The sequence below is a fragment of the Felis catus genome, chromosome D1 (genome assembly GCF_018350175.1).
Source record: "Felis catus isolate Fca126 chromosome D1, F.catus_Fca126_mat1.0, whole genome shotgun sequence".
Classification (NCBI taxonomy): Eukaryota; Metazoa; Chordata; class Mammalia; order Carnivora; family Felidae; genus Felis; species Felis catus.
In genome coordinates, this window is record NC_058377.1 from 102,767,630 (window position 1) to 102,784,751 (window position 17,122).

General features: G+C 44.8%; 1 long non-coding RNA gene across 1 annotated transcript; it reads left to right on the top strand.

Annotated features, from left to right (window-relative positions):
- The first annotated feature begins 3,038 nt into the window (after positions 1-3,038).
- Positions 3,039-5,496, top strand: LOC123380295. Its single transcript, XR_006585816.1, has 2 exons — positions 3,039-3,157; positions 3,963-5,496. It is a non-coding gene; the product is annotated as an uncharacterized LOC123380295 (long non-coding RNA).
- Positions 5,497-17,122: the final 11,626 nt, after the last annotated feature.

Sequence of the window (17,122 nt, forward strand, 5' to 3'; positions counted from 1 at the left end):
CATGAGAATTAATCCAGGAATACAACTTTGAGATGTATAACCCTTCTGAGATATCACTGGATTTAATATGTCAACATTTTTCTTATGGCTTTTGCATTTATTATCATGAGGGATTGACTTATCCTTTTCTTATGTGTTGTGTTATTATGGATTCTGCTTAGCTGGCTTCATAAAAGACTTGGGAAATGATCCCATTCATTATTACCTTAAATGTTCGGAGATTTCACTTGTGAAACCTTCCTGGGCCAGGAATTGTCTTTGTGGGAAGGTTTTTCACACGAATTCAATTTCTCTCTTTTAAACATTTTTTTAAATTTTTAAAGTAATCTCTGGACCCAACATGGGGCTTGAACTCACAACCCCAAGATCAGAAGTCTCATGCTCTACTGACTGAGCCAGACAGGCGCCCCCATATGCATTTAATTTCTTGATGAGGTATAGGATTATATATGTTCTTTCTCTTCTTGTGTAAGTTCTTTTTTTTTTAATTTTTTTAATCGTTTATTTATTTTTGAGACAGAGAGAGACAGAGCATGAACAGGGGAGGGGCAGAGAGAGAGGGAGACACAGAATGGGAAACAGGCTCCAGGCTCTGAGCCATCAACCCAGAGCCCGCCGCGGGGCTCGAGCTCACGGACCGTGAGATGGTGACCTGGGCTGAAGTCGGACGTCTAACCGACTGAGCCACCCAGGCGCCCCTTGTGTAAGTTCTTTTAACTTTGGTAGCTATCAGAGACGCTGAAGCAAAGTGCACATGGGCTTCATTCCCTATGTGTACAGGTGGAAGGAACCCTAGATGTGGGTGAGGAATCCCAGATGTGACTAATAGACTCAGGTTGTTGTTTTGATGGTGCTTGGCAGGAGGATATAATGGATGGGTTTTAAAAACTCCCCCATTTATCGGCAGTAGCATGAGCTTGTATCAATTTGACTGTATTCAGAAAATGAGATATTCTTTTGGACATTGTCAGGTTTGGGTCTCCACTAGGATTACTTTAGCAAGTACAGCTCCAGTGGAGATCGGGGTAGAAGCCTGCATGGCATAAAATAGAGGAATCTGTGGCCACAGATGAGCCAAAATATTCTGGATATAGAGAGGGCAAAAGAAATCAAGGATGTAGTAAAGGATGAAGGATTCAACCCTTTAAGAATTTGTGGGTAACCAGAGGAGACCGGCTCACTACTCAGTCTGGGCAGTTTCCAGGGAGGGGCAGGGGACGTGGTAATGGGACGGGAGGGCAAGGGATGTATGCAAAGAGGGATGACAGTGACGGACTGGAGAGTCTAAACCGGGTAAGGAGGAAAGTGAGGCCATGGGGAGGTTGAGAGACCTTGTAAGTGTGGTGGGGTCGGTGGGCTTTAGGTCTTAGGGGGTTTCCAGAGCTGGGATACTGGAGTGTAGACTGAAAAGATGGCAAATGTTGGCTGGAGGATGGGAGTCTTAAAATTGAGGTTATGGAGGGGTTGTCATTGATGGTGCCAATGTCTATGGCATAATTATAGCAACGACTAGCTGGGAGAGATAGGCTGTAAGGAGGAGGTCAGGAGCTTAAGGGTCGGGGCACTAGGAGGATCAGTAATGACACTGTTCTCAACCTTGGCTACATATTGTAATCACCTAGAGAATTAAAAAAAAAGTTGATGCCTCAGTTCTCTGTAGACCAAATTAAACAGAATCTCTGTGGGTTAGATTTTAATATAGGTTTTTTTTTTTGAGCTCCCTAGGTGATTCCAATGTGCAGTAAGGATCGAGAACCTCTGAGTTGTAAGGGGATCAGAATCACCAAAAGAATGACCTTGGGCCAGAAGCTACAACTTTCCCCAAACAAGGGGTAGGACCCACTGGTATAGACGGTTTTCACAGGAGGGCTGGTGGGCGGCATAGGGACAATGTGAGAGTACATTTTTTTTAATTTTTAATTTTTTAATTTCTTTTGAGAGAGAGAGAGAGAAAGAGTCAGCAGAGTAAGGGCAGAGAGAGAGAGAGAGAGAGGGAGAGAGTGAATCCCAAGCAGGCTCCAGTGTCAGCACAGAGCTGGATTCGGGGCTCAAACTCACAAACTGTGAGATCATGGCCTGAGCCAAAATCATGGGTCAGACCTTCATCCGACTGAGCCACCCGGGCACCCCAAGAGTACATTTTTTAACAGTGTGGTGGTGGGGGAGGGAAAATGGGTTGGAGGGGCCAATGGGGGGGAAAAAGGGGTATTCTTTTGCTTAAAACCCACCATGGGTCCCCATCTCATCAGAATGAAAGTATAGGCTCCTCCCATGGTCTGCAGGGACTGACTTGGTCTCTTCTCACCACCTTCCCCCTGCCCCCCCCCCCGCCCCCGCCCCTCCCCCCCTGCCACGTTTCCTTGGATCTCCCTCTTGCCCATTCTTCTGTAGCCACCCTGTTTCCTTGTCTGACTTCCATCCCAGGTTTCTGCTCACATGCCCTCCTATTAGAGAGACTTTGCTGGGATTTTATTTAAATACAATGCTTGACCCCCCCCACCCCCACCCTTCCCCCTCTTGCTTCATAGCACTTCTTACGGCTGCAATGGCACATGCTCACTTATTTTCTTTGTCTGCCATCTCTACAAGAATGTAAGCTCCAGGAGGACAGGAACTGTTGTCTGTTTTGTTCACTGATGTGCTCCCAGGGCCTAAAGGGGCACTGGAACAGAATGCATGCTCATTGCATGTGCGAAGAACGAATGAATATATAGAGCAAATGAAAAAAAAGCAAAGCAAGTTGCATTGCCAGATGTCCAACATGATCCTGTGTGTGTGTGTGTATATGTGTGTGCATAAACTACATATACTGAAAGGTCTGTCAGGGTATGTGCTAGATGTTAACAATCATTCCTGCAGGGCAGGGGAATGGGTGGGACTTTCACTTTATACCTTTGGATGTCTGAATTTGTTCAGCTGTCCTGTATGTCCTCTACCACCTCCCCCCCCCCCCCAACACTCCCTTCATTTCCAACAACAAATAGAAAGGAAGACAAAAAGACCACCTGACTTCAGTGAGGGAGGAAGCAGGCAGCAACTGAAAACTTGGGGCAAATTTAGGCAAAGTCTGGTCCGAATCCACATGAATCTCTGAAATGAAGGCCCCACCACATCTGAACAGAAACAAGGATGAGGAGATCGGGCTCCGAAGGAAAAGGTAAATCTGTACATTTATTTTGCGAATTTCCCTCAGGTTCAAATCTGTAACGAGAAGATATAAAATATCTATCATCCCTGGAGAAAGGTATAGATGAGAGATGCCGATTTTGCAGAAAAAAGCAAAGACCTAGAGATGATAGAAATAGGAATTTCTGAATTGGATTCCTTTAAGATCGTACACTGTAAATTTGGGTGCGTAACTTTTCCATTTTCTTCATTTTTATTTTTTTTTAAGTTTATTTATTTTGGGAGAGAGAGAGAGAGAGACACAGAGAGAGGGAGAGACAGAATCTGAAGCAGGCTCTGTACGGTCAGCGCAGAGCCCGACCCGGGGCTCGAACTCACAAACTGTGAGATCATGACCTGAGCCGAGATCAAGAGTTGGATGCTTAACCGACTGAACCACCCAGGCGCCCCACTTTGCCGTTTTCTGATTGAAGGTGAAATTAATCAGAGAAAGAGTATCTACCTGGAGAAGGAGCTCTGTGTAGTGAAATAGTTAATGAGAACTACAGGACCCTGGGATTACAGAGGCAGGTTGTTTTAGACAAACAGGTAGGTTGTTCAGCTGAGAGAATGGGACATAGTGTACAAAGTCTGGAAAAATTTTAAATGGGTATGTGGGTCCACGCTAGTCTTGGCATTCAAGTTTGGTTATTTGTACAGAGGATTAATTTACCTTTGAATGGACGGTTGTCTTCATTTGGTATCTGTTAGTGGACAGAGAGTTAACTTGTTTCTAAAACAGTACAAGGCTTTTTTGGTTTCATCGAGGAGAGTGAATGGGTCTATTTTCTTTCAAGGTTTCACATTTTTCTGCATTTCGTCTGTGCAGAGATAAGAACTGGAGGGCCAGCAGAGCACAATAGGCTATTCTTGTAATTCAGATGTGACTGGGCACCGTGAGTACCTCTGTTCTTGACCCTACACCCACCGTGAAGTGGGAATGTTCTTATCTTTTCCCAGAAAGCACAGCAGAATGAATAATGACAATTTTACTGAAAGTCTTGGGGAGACCAAAAAGCTCTACGAATCTTGGGGAGATAGTTTCGGTGTATGACAAAACCTAATAAAAATTCCCATTAGTCATAAATGTTTTCCTTCCAAAGGGGAAAGATTTCGCATTTCCTTCATATCTCTTCTGGTTTTTTTTCTATGTTTATCCATTTATTTTGAGAGAGAGAGAGATAGAATGTGAATGGGGGAGGGGCAGAGAGAGAGAGATAGGAAAATTTTGCTGCTGAATTGCAATTCATTCATTCATTCATTCATTCATTCATTCATTCAATGTTTCTTGAGCACCCCCTATGGGCCAGGCAGTGTTCTAGGCCCTGGGGAAATAGGGACAAACAAGATTGAGAAGATTCCTGTTCTCACCGCTCTCACATTATGAGGAAGGGGGCAGACATAAACAAGAACGTATCAGATGTGATAAAGTCTTTGAAGAAAGCTGGCCAAGAATGGTGGACAGGGCTGTGTTGGGGTGACGGATGGAGACGGCCTTTATGATCAGGTGACATTTGTTGATTTAACCCTCTAAGTTCACAAAATACATTTCAAGTTTACTTTTTACGGCTTCCTCTCAGAGTCTGATTTGGGGGTTGGTGTTCTAACACCACCGGTGTGAGATGGTACAGCTCCCATCGCAGAGGTAAGTGTGGATATAGACCAGGGATTGGCAAGCTTCCATAAAGGGCCAGAGAGCGCATGTTTTTGGCTTTGCAGGCCATTTACAGCTTTACCATTGTGTTTGTAGCACAGAAGCTGCCTTAGCAATAGGTAAATGAGTGGAGGGGCTGGGATGTGATAGAACCTTATTGACAAAAGCAGGTGGCAGGTCGTATCTGGCCCACCCACTGTAGTGGACTGACCTCTGATCTGGACTGTGCTTTGCCTTAGTTTACTGCCCCCCACCAACCCCCACCCTTGGCGGGGGCAGCAGCTTCAAAGGGGGAAAGCCCCTAGCCTTAATTGTTCTTTGTTAGAAAAAAATACAAATTAAGGTAGACTAAAAGAAACTTAAATACAGAGAACAAACTGAGGGTAGCTGGAGGGCAGGTGGATGGGGGAATGGGCTAAATGGGTGATGGGCAATAAGGAGGACACTTGTGGGGATGAGCTCTGGGTGTTACATGTAAGCGATGAATTAATCACTGGGTTCCACTCCTGAAGTCAAGACGACACTGTACGTTAATGAACTTGAATTTAAATTAAAAAAAAATGGTAAAAAGAAAGATGCTTTCTCCACAAAAAAAGATAGACTAATTCAGAAAGTTTATACCATATAAAAGAAAAATTTTTAAAAAAAAGTCTTTTTTTAAGTTCACGTTTTTTTTTTTAAAAATTTAAAGCCAAGTTAGTTAACATATAGTGTAATAATGATTTCAGGAGTAGAATTTAGTGATTCATCACTTATATATAACACCCAGGGCTCATCCCAACAAGTGTCTTCCTTAATGCCCCTTGCCCCTTTAGCCCATCCCCCCACTCAACCCCCCACCAGCAACCCTCAGTTTGTTCTCTGTATTTAAGAGTCTGTTATGGTTTGAGGGAAAAAAAAGTCTTACCTTTACCTTCAAAAACACTCTAAAAGTAATCAGTAGTCACTTTTTTTTTTTTAAGAATAACGACTCAATGTACATCTTTCAGATTTTTCTCTATGCGTGTATATACGTAAGTATATACATACAGGCAGCCAAATAGAGGTTTCCTTTTGTTTTGTTTTTCTCCCCCCCTTCCCTTCCCTCTTTTCCCCTCCTTTTCCCCTCCCTTCCCCTCCCCTCTCCTCCCCTGCAACCCTCTCCCTCTCCAGCCCTCCTTTCTCTCTAGCACTTGGGGGATTGATCTGAAATACCGTCCTGCAATTTGTTTCTTCCACCCTGTGTTACATCACGGTATGCCTCTTCGGATTTGAGAGGCAGCGTTCCACAGTTGGTGGAGTCCGGTTGTCGCCAGCTGACATGACGCGAGGGTCGAATTCTTTTTGGGGAATGGTGCTGCGAGCAGGTGGTGGCGGTGGTGGGGGGGGCGGGGGGGTAGGGCTTCTAAGTCTCCACCCCACCGGGTGGCTGCCGGCTGCACCGGACCCTTGTGATGAGAACAAGTCTCAGGCCAGAGGCCAGCAGCTGCACGGCCTTTTCTTGGTGAGCAGGGACAGACAGCTTGCCCGGAGTGTGGAAGGGGTCTCTGGCTTGAGAGGCTTTTTCCCAAGCAGACTCCTCCCCTCGATGCAGAGAGAGGGGCCCCAGGGGCTCTGGCGGCTCCTCTCCACTCGGATGGTTGGGTTTGCTTTTCATTTTTTTCCTAACACCTTATTCGTAGGAAAGTCAGGAGCCCTCCTACATGATCCACACAAATCACAGAATCCCTCCCCCTTCTCACTGAGAAAAATCAAATGATAGTATAAAGAATATGATTACAATGTAATAATAAAGAGAGTAATACAATGAACACCCATATATCCTTCACTCAGACTCACCATCACATTTTCCCACGGTTGCTTTGCCCATTTTTCTTTCTAAAAAAAAGATATATACGCACTCACACACGCATATATAAATTAGAAACATATATGAATATATACATTTAAAACTTCTGTTTTACTTTGAATTGTGGTTTCGAAATTCACTATAACTCTGATTTCTCCACTCAAAGCTATTTCTTTTCTTTTTAAAAATATTTGGACTCTGTCTGATGCTTTCTTTTTAGCTTTTGATTTTTCTTTTTAAATGTTTATTTTTGAGACGGAGACAGTGTGAGCACGAGCTGGGGAGGGGCAGAGAGAGAGGGAGACACAGAATCCGAAGCAGGCTCCAGACTCTGAGCTGTCAGCACACAGCCCGATGCGGGGCTCGAACTCACAGACTGTGAGATCATGACCTGAGCCAAAGTCGATGCCTAACCGACTGAGCCACCCAGGAGCCCCAGAGCTTTTTGTGATATTCTTTATGCCTTATTCCTTAAGTAGCCCTGAGGGGCTGAATAAAATTTATTTTTTCTCAAGTAAGTTCCTATCTTTAGTTGAGCTGCTCAGAAATGTTGAAGCTGAGGCTTATGTGATTCTCTTCCCTTTTCTCCAAGTTGCCAGATGGTCCACTAGAGCGTATGCACCATCAGGGCAGGGGTTTGGGTGTGGTCGCTGTGCTGTCTCCATAGGAAGAGTGCCTGGCACACGGCAAATACTCATTAACTAAACGTTCATTGAGTGGCTTGTTCCGGCTCCGGCTGTCGCTTAAGAAATCCAGGCAGATGCAAAAGAAGGCCTAATCTCTATGTCAAGAGAATAAAACATTTCCAGAAAATCCATAGCCAGTGGCCTGAAATCCATAGCTCAGTCCACTTGAGCCGCAGTGCCCAGAACTCGGGGCTACCTGGAAAAGAGCCTGGGTGTAAAGTTTTCAGCTTGGCACATGCCTGCCACACACACGGGGGGAGAAAGGGGAATGGGTGCTGAGCCGCGGGAACGTTTCTGCTGGACCCTGGGCGTGTGCGCGTAGACTAGTCCATGCAAGGCCCTGAACGTGGAGAGTGTGAGAGATCACTAGATGGTAGATAAAAGCCAAGTGGTCAGGCCACAGGGAAGGCAAACACAGCAGCTGCTTCTTAGAAAACGGTTCAGAATCAGCAGAGAAACATCCTGGTGGTGACCTTGTGACAGCCTTCTGTCTGCGTGACTCACATGTCTTATTTGTGTCCAACCAAAGGCATCTGATGGGTCAACACAATTTCTAAAAACCAGAGACCGACTTGGAGGTTTAACAATGGGCCTGAGCTGAGCCCGCCTACCAGTCAATTCTGAACTGTCAAGATAATGAATTGTTTAAATCAGACAATCTTTTTTCCGTGTGAACTTTGTGGCCTCTGCCTTTACACATCCCGCTCTCGTCTTGGGTTGGCAAAACTGTCTTCACAGGGTGTCTGTGCCTCGTACATATTCAGGACTGGCCACAGGGGTGGCCATGTGATTTGTGGGGCCCAGGCAAAATGAGAATGTTGGGCCCCTTGCTTAAAAATTATTAAGAATTTCAAGATGGTGCTGTAGAACTTTCAAGCAGGCAGGTGGGGTCCTCTGTGGTTGCACAGGTAACAAGCCTGTGAAGCTGGCTTGCTGTGTACCTGGATGTGATGAAACCCTCAAGGCTTAGGCTAATTGTCTCTGAGTTATTTTTGACAGTGAATCTGGAGATCCCATCCCACAAGGCTGAACCTCTCTGCGTTGGATCAGATTTTCTCTGCTTTGCCTGGCGGTGAACTCAGACTAATGAACACTCCTGACAATTAAGAAATTGTTTTCTTTTCTTTTTAATCAGCAGCAATTAGGAGTGGCTGCCACATAGGAATTACCCTGGTTAAACATGGGGGCTGAGTATATGATTTTATGTGGGTTCCCTTCTACGAATCTACTGAAATGTTAGCAAAAGAAAAATAAAGGGTAGGAACCCGTAAAGACAGAGAGAGCACGAGAGGAGAGCGGAGTAGTTGAGGAAAACTAAGGAAGACAAGTAATTCTTTAAAAAAAAGTCTTAAAATGTTTATTTATATTTGAGAGAGAGAGAGAGAGAGAGAGAGAGAGAGAGAGAGAGAGAGAATGAGCAGGGGAGAGGCAGAGAGAGAGGGAGACACAGAATCTGAAGCAGGTTCGCAGCAGAGTCTGATGCTGTGAGATCATGACCTGAGCCGAAGTCCGACGCTTACCCGACTGAGCCACCCAGGTGCCCCAAGGCAACTCATTCTTAAGCTAACAAGACATTAGCTAAGTCTTGCCGTGGAAGCCCCTAAAGAGTCACGGGCTTGAGATGCAGGGTTACCTCTAGAAGCAGAGGAAGACTGGTGCCAAAAACAAGGACATAATTGAAAGTGAATTAACGACGATTGTACCCCGGATTCCTTACCTTGCCCCAAGAAAAGGCTGGGGGCAACTTTTTTACTCGGGAGAAGTTGGACCCCAGAGCTTTTGGATCTGGGGATACCGGACCCAGTTGAGGGCAGTCGTCAGGTGCCAGACTGAAAATAGGGATTAATGAAAATCTTGAAGAGGTTTCCCTAGCCGGCTGAACCCTATTTGACTTCCAGAATGCAGGTGGCAAACTCACAGCCGATAAGCAGGGATGCAGAGCGGTCCTTTCTGGGGAGACCACAAACTAGGAAGACAGTGTCACCCATAATCCATATCTCCCATCCCCAAAGGCCAGTGTCTCTTTCTATTTCCATTCCTTGTTTTAATTTTTCTTGTAGTGCTATCATTCTCTACTGATATTATATAGTTTATCCATTAGTTGCTTATTGTCACTCCCAGTTGGATGTAAGCTCTGTGAGAGCAGGGACTCTGTCTTGTTCGCTTTCTATCACCAGTACTGACGATGGCACGAGGCAAGTGCCTAACAGATATTGCTAATTGAATGGATAAGAAACTGTATCCACAAAGGAACAGGGTATTATAAAAAAAAAAAGCAGGAAAGATATCAAAATACTAGTAATGTGATCAGAAAATTTAAAACTTCAATAGACTTGCAAAATAACATTGGGAAAATATCTTCAAGTATAGAATAAAATAATGGAATATAATAAAGAAAATAGAAGAAAGCAAGAAGATCATTCAAAGAGTTTTAAAATCTGATGAGTAGAAATTCCAGAAAGAAAGAACAGAAAAGTTGGAGGGGGAAAAATGATCACAGAAATGAGAAAGGAAAATTTCCAGGACTGAAAGATACGCGTTTTCAGAGTTCAGAAGTTCACTGAGCATCTGGGAAAACAAATGAGGACAGTAATCATGAAATTTCAGATTGCGGGGATAAGAAGAAGATTCTGTAAATCTCCTGGAGAGTAAAAAAGAGTCAACAGACAAGAGGCGAGTAACGAAACGGCATTGGACTCTCAACAGCGGCCCTTGAACCACAGGACAGTGGGGTAGCATGTTCAAAAGGCAAAGAAGGTGATCGCCAACCCGGAATTTCACTTGGACAAACTATTAAATCAATATGATGGTGAAATGGAGGTTGGTTCACATCTGCCAAGTCATTAAAAGATACCTCGCATGCACCCTGTCTCAGGAAGTTACACAGAGAGTAGCAAAATTAGGAAACGAACCAAAAGAGAAGAAGACCTAGGATCCAGAAAACAGAGAATTCAAAGAGGAGAGAGGGAGAAGGAGTGCCCATCCTGAGGTGGTCCTAGGATGACAGCCATGCATCAGATCAAGAGAGCGACTGGTCTGAGAAGAGCAGGAGTGTGCTGGGTCCTTGGAGATGTGTCTCTGAGAAATACATTGAAGTAACGGATCACTTGGTGTTTTTATTTGGTGTTGGAAATGGGTTTTTGGTTCTGTCTGGAAGTAGTTTGGGGATAGTTTGAATATGTGTCAATTATAGGTGCATCTAGAACTAAGCAGATGGAAAAGCAAGGCAATTATTAATCGAAGAAAAACAAAAAGTCATATGAAAAAGGGTATGTCATCGTAACATACCAAATGACTCAGCTATGAATTACATTTTTATAGCCAATAATGTATGCATTAAGTTTCAATTTAACAAAAAAATCTTGATGTAACTTTATTAAGAGAATAATCTAGAAGGGAGGGATACAGGGATGGGGGTGTGGTGTGTGAATTAGAAGAGCTAAATCCTTGTTTACCATCTTATGAAGTCAAAAGTTAAAATCTTGAACTGAAAAACAAAAGAAACCGTAAGCATGTGACCTAGAAATAGGGCAGTAAACAGGATAAGAAACAAATGAAAGAGTCGAAAGCGATCCCTTTGGGGTGTGGAGACTGGGCGTAGGGAGGAGTGGAGCAGGGAGGCTTTTCCTTGTTATAAGCCCCGTGGTAAGCTGCACAATGAAGTCCTTTGATAAGAAAAAATAATTACATAAAAAGCAGTATGGTAATGAGGGGCATGCTCCTATACGGCCTCATCTGAGGGCTTGGAGACAGCTGCATCACTGGGGTTTAGTCATGCGGGATGTGGTGTTTTCTTTGAAGCCGTCACGAGCTTATCATGTTCTTTTACTCTGTTGGGGTCAATGGTCTGGGAACCAAGGGATGGAAAGGGGCATGGATTCTCTCACTATACATTTAAGGATAAATGATCATGCAAACATTGGTTATCTCTCCTAGCTGAAAAACACCCCAAACCTTCTCTGACCCCACTTTCCCCTGTAGCTATCGCCCTGTTTTTCTGCCTCGGTTTACAGCCACATTTCTCTCAGGAGTTGTCCCCTGTGTTTCATTCTTGTCTCATTTTCCCTTGACCTCATTGCAACAAGCTTTTGCTCCCACTACAATACGAAAAAAAAATCTTCCCAAGATCTTTATTTTTTTAAATTAATTTATTTATTTTGAGAGAGAGACAGTGCACAAGCAGGGGATGGGGAGAGAGATAGAGAATCCCAAGCAGGCTCCACACCATCAGCACAGAACCTGACGTGGGGCTCGGACCCGGGAACCATGGGATCATGACCTGAGCTGAGACAAAGAGTCACTTAACCGACTGAGCCACCCAGGCACTCCATCTTTCCAAGATCTTTAATGGCCTCCATGTTACTAATCCAATGGTGAATTCAGCAGTAGCTCAACTGACTGAGCCACCCAGGCATCCCTGGCAGTGTTTGGCATGGTTGACGATACTGGATTCCCTGAGCCATGTTCTTTGCTTGGCACCCACATGGCTTACTCTCCAGTTTTCTTCTTATTGTTGGCTGCTCCTTCTCTGTGTCTTCTGTGGGTTCTTCCTCATCTTCCCAGACTCATCGTCTAGACACGCCCAGGGTGCAGTTCTCAGATGGCTTCTCTTCCTACTGCTTCCTACTACTCTTCTTCTAACCTACACTCACTCCCAAGGCACACTCAGGTGGTCTCATTGCTTTAAATACGATCCAGCTGAAGCCTCCCAATCAACCAAAAATCTCTGTCATATCCAGCACCTGACCACTTCTTGTCACCTCTACCGCTCCTCTTCTCCAGGCTACCGTGATTTTCCATCTGGGTTATTGCAACAGCCTTCCAACTAGTTCCCCTGCTTCTGCCTTTTCCCCTTTGCAGGCTATTTTGAAAAATTCAACAGCCAGAGCAATCTTTTTAGAATTCAAGTCATACCGTACCACTTCTCTGCTCATCCGTCTTCAATAGCTTCCACTATGCCTCTCCTTCCAGGGAAGCCATCTTTCCTTACACTTGTAACAGATTTTCTTTATAAAATTTTGAAGTTTTATGCTTAAATTCATCTTCATGGCATATCTTCTTGGTGGCATGCATCTTTACTCAATAGAAAATTACATTGTAGGGGTGCCTGGGTGGCTCAGTCGGTTAAGCGCCCGACTTCGGCTCAGGTCATGACCTCGCAGTTGATGAGTTCGAGCCCCGTGTTGGGCTCTGTGCTGACAGCTCAGAGACTGGAGCCTGCTTCGGATTCTGTGAACCCCTCTCTCTCTGCCCCTCCTCTGCTCGTGTGCACGCGTGTGCGCGATCTCTTCTTCTCTCTCTCTCTCTCAAAAATAAACATTAAAAAAAATTTTTTTAAGAAAATGACATTGTAAAATTGGCTGCTTTTTTTTGGTCCTGAGTTTTATCTTATTAAGTTCATATTGCCATACATGTTTCCTTTTTCACATTTTTTGTCTTCTGTTACTGTATTAGCCAGGAGAGCCTTAGCTCTGCTGCAATAACATATAGATACCAAATATCTGTCTTAACTCAACATAGTTGCCTCCCCCCCCCCCCCCCCCCCCACCTCATGGTAAGTATCCAAAGCCTATTGTCAACAGCTCTCTGCCTAATTGGTGTTTCTGGTTCAGTGGTCAGAAGAGGAGAAAAGCTGAAGGGTCACAAAGGAAACTTCTAGTGCTGCAGGCTGGAAGTGACAGACATCTCTTTTTCTCCCATGTTATTGCCCAGAACCAGTCTTCCATGTGCCCAGGAAGGAGGAAAATAAATGGCATTTGTGGACCAAAAAGCATGGTCTTTCCCTTAGTCACTTTTCAGGAGCCTGAGGGTCAAAGGGAGTATTTGTACCATCATGGAATCGTACCTATATTTTGGTTACGACATGTACTTCATTATTAAAGAAACAAAAACCAAAACCATATTTGTGTAATTCCCCAAGTCAGCTCTTTTCTTGTCTCCTGCTTCTGGTTTAGGGTGTGTGTGTGTGTGTGTGTGTGTGCGGGGCGCGCGTCGCCATCAGTGCCTTCAGGCAACTCTACTGCTGAATTCGGCAGCTCTTCCAATTCTTTGAAACTTTACAACAATCTTGAGACCTAATTCTCTTCATTTTAGGGATTGAGACATGAAGGCCAGCGGGGTTCTGTGTCGTATCCAAGGTCACACCACTAGTGAGTGGCTGCACTAGGATGCGGGTGCCAGGGTCCTGACTCCTGCCTTGGTTTCAATGCTTATCCTGCATTCCTGGGGATAGAACCTACCAGACAGGAAGGCTGCTCTTCCCATCCAGCCCCGCAGCTCTCTGCTGCCCTCTCCTGACTTCCTCAGTTATGACCGGTGAGAAGTTCCCGCAGAGAACCCCTTATGTTCTGGCAGCCTCTAAGGCCTGTGCCCTCTCTTCTTGATACTTCATACCCACATCCCCTCTGATTCCCAGGTGCTGAGAATATAAATAGGAACTAGTAAATATTCTTGTTGATTAATGTTTAAGAGCAGCAATCCCGATGAGGTGTTAAAGAGTTCTAGTGGGTTTCCACTACATGCTGATGCATAATCCCCAAGGACTCCTCATAGCAATGCCACAGGAAGTGCTATTAAGTCTCTTACAAATAAAACCGAGTGCCAAGAGGATGCACGAACATGCTCGGGGTTATCCACTTACTAACACTTATTCTACACACTGTTAAAGAACTTGCTTATCTGCTGGACAGTGTGCTGGGTGTTGGGATATAATTAATCAAAATCTTTGCATTTGACTAATGAGTCAGAGATGTATCTGTAGTAATTTTATTTACTCTTGAAGGAAAGAGAGACAGAGCGTGAGTGGGGGAGAGGCAGAGAGAGAGGGAGACACAGAATCCGAAACGGGCTCTGAGCTGTCCCGCAGAGCCCGAGGTGGGGCTCGAACTCACAAACCGTGAGATCATGACCTGAGCTGAAGTCGGTCACTTAACCAACTGAGCCACCCAGGCACCCCATATTCAAAAAAATTTTTTAAAAATATTGATTCATTTTTGAGAGAAAGAGGGAGGGAGACAGAGTGAACACAGAGGAGGAGCAGAGAGAGAGGGAGACACAGAATCTGAGACAGCCTCCAGGCTCTGAGCTGTTAGACAGAGCCGGACAGGGTCTCAAACTCAGGAGCCGTGCCATCATGACCTGAACCAAAGTCAGATGCTTAACCGACTGAGCCACCCAGGCACCCCTGATTCTAATTATTTTATTTTATTTTATTTTATTTTATTTTATTTTATTTTATTTTATTTATTTTTAGTTTATTTTATTTTTGAATATAATTTATTGTCAAATTGGCTTACATACAACACTCAGTGTTCATCCCAACACACAAAACATTGAATCAGTGATGCTTCCCTCATGTGTGAATTTCTGTGGGGTGGTTGACCTACTAATTCAGACCTCACCATCTCCCCGGTGTAAAGGGATGTCCCCGAATGCCCCTGCTGTGATCCTCCCCATTGCCAGTGTTGGACGCATTCATTTGGTTTCTTTCCTTTTTTTTTCTTTTCAAAAAATTTTTAAAAACTTCTAGCTAGTGAACATACAGGGCCATATTGGTGTCAGGAGTAGAATTCAGGGATTTGATTCTTTCCCTTTTGGATTCGAGGTACACTAAGTCTTGGAGGCTGAGAGAATGAGTATTTCCTCCGCTGATTTGCTACCTTTCTGTAGCCACACTATAAATTCATTCTCACACACACCCGCGTTGGGATCTGCTGCAGCAAACATTTTCTGAGCTTTTCATCTATTCTTTCATTCCACAATTATTAAAATGCTCCCTACGCCCTGGGCAGAAATCTATGAACAACACAGATAAATCCCAGCTCTCATAGAATGTACTAGTGCATTCCAGACGGCCTAGGAATACATTGTCTTCCTAGTAGCTTCTCTGGATTTACAAAACCTGCGGATTTCTGTTAGTAATTCCTTGTTTATTGTGAGCAGGGTAAAGGTTACTGGAGGGGGGAAAAACTTCATTTCATTGGTGATAATCATCTTTTTCTGTTTTTAATCCTTTCCTTCTGTTGGCTGAAGAGTCGTTTCCTCTTCCCTTTTGTTTCTCTCTTCCTGTTAATCCTCTAAAGACCTCTATACCCAACGACCCATCCCCAGTGGCCCCTTTATAGTGTGTTCTAATACCAGGTGCATCATAATAGACTTAATACATGTTAGATAATGTAGTAAGTCCTCCCTGCCCCATTTACTCCTCCCTACAACGCTGTGAGTTTCTATCACAGGAATACATCTTTCTTTCTTTCTTTCTTTCTTTCTTTCTTTCTTTCTTTCTCTCTTTCATGAGAGAAAGGAGGGCAGAGGAGGAGGGAAAGAGAGAATCCCAAACAGGCTCTACTCCCAGCACAGAGGCAGATGCTGGGCTCGATCTCTTAACCGTGAGATCATGACCTGAGCCGAAATCAAGAGTCAGATGCCCAACCAACTGAGCCACCCCGGTGCCCCGGGAATAGATTTTTTTTTTTCTAAAATGAGTTAACTTCAAATCTTTATTTCAATCCTATTGATTTCTACGCTATTACTGTCTGATTTTTGAATATTCAGAATAGCTTCAGTTAATATTTAGATTCAACTGCCTGTTGTATGCCTGGCACTTCAGGAATATGTGACAGATGGAGACAAAATTAGGCCTGGCTAAGGGGACATTCAGTACCACGGATGATGCGGTCTAGCTACTTTGGGCATCCAAATTTTGACCACAGTCGGGATTTACCCAATCCAACTCTCTAGCGTGAAGAGTACCTACGGACAACTGATGGAGTTCATGCTGCAAGAACCCGGTCTGCTCCATAAACACAGCAGTACTGGATGAAACAAAAAGAGAAAATGGAAGAAGGCATAGTCAGGCTTAACTACAAGACAAGCAGTTTTGAAGATCCAAGCTGACACGGAAAAGCACAAACAGCGATCAGGGTTGAGAGGGTGGGCGGACTTGTAGGGTTTGGGAAGCAGAAGCAGTCAGCAGTGGAACGGGCGTCCGAAGTGTTCCCTGTGGGATGGGAAAGCAGAGGCATCTCAACTGGCTGAGCGCACGGCTGGGCTCGGCTCGCCCGGGGTGCATTCCTTATCCCCCACCCTCAGGGGAAGAGCCTGGAAATAAACCTGCTGCCAAATGCTGAAGGGGCAGCGGCTCATATCCAGATCCAGGCTGGGGGAGAAGGATGAGACGGCCTGTGAACGAATGCTGAGGCGAGCTTCTCCTTGACCCAGCCTGGGTTGGCCCATTGGCTCCGCAGGACAGTCCCTCTTGCTGCCTTTACTAGACCTGGATTATGACTGGGCCCCCCCCCCCCCCAAAAGCTGCTCAACAGGATAAGTGGATATGGAGGTAAAGGAGAAGGGAGGAGGAGGCGAAGGGAGGCAGAGGAGGATGACAAGGACGAGGAGGAGAAGGAGGGGAGAGAAGCTAAAACAAACAGACCACCTGCTATCCCAAAGGAGATTGTAAATCAAATAAAAAACTGATGGATGAAAGCTACTACTGAGAAAAGCAGTCGATAAACCAGCAATCAAGATATGGATCCACTTCGGGTGAAACTGATTTTTTTTTTTTTAATTTTTGTTTTCAACGTTTTTATTTTTTTTATTTTTGGGACAGAGAGAGACAGAGCATGAACGGGGGAGGGGCAGAGAGAGAGGGAGACACAGAATCGGAAACAGGCTCCAGGCTCCGAGCCATCAGCCCAGAGCCTGACGCGGGGCTCGAACTCATGGACCGCGAGATTGTGACCTGGCTGAAGTCGGATGCTCAACCAACTGCACCACCCAGGCGCCCCTCGG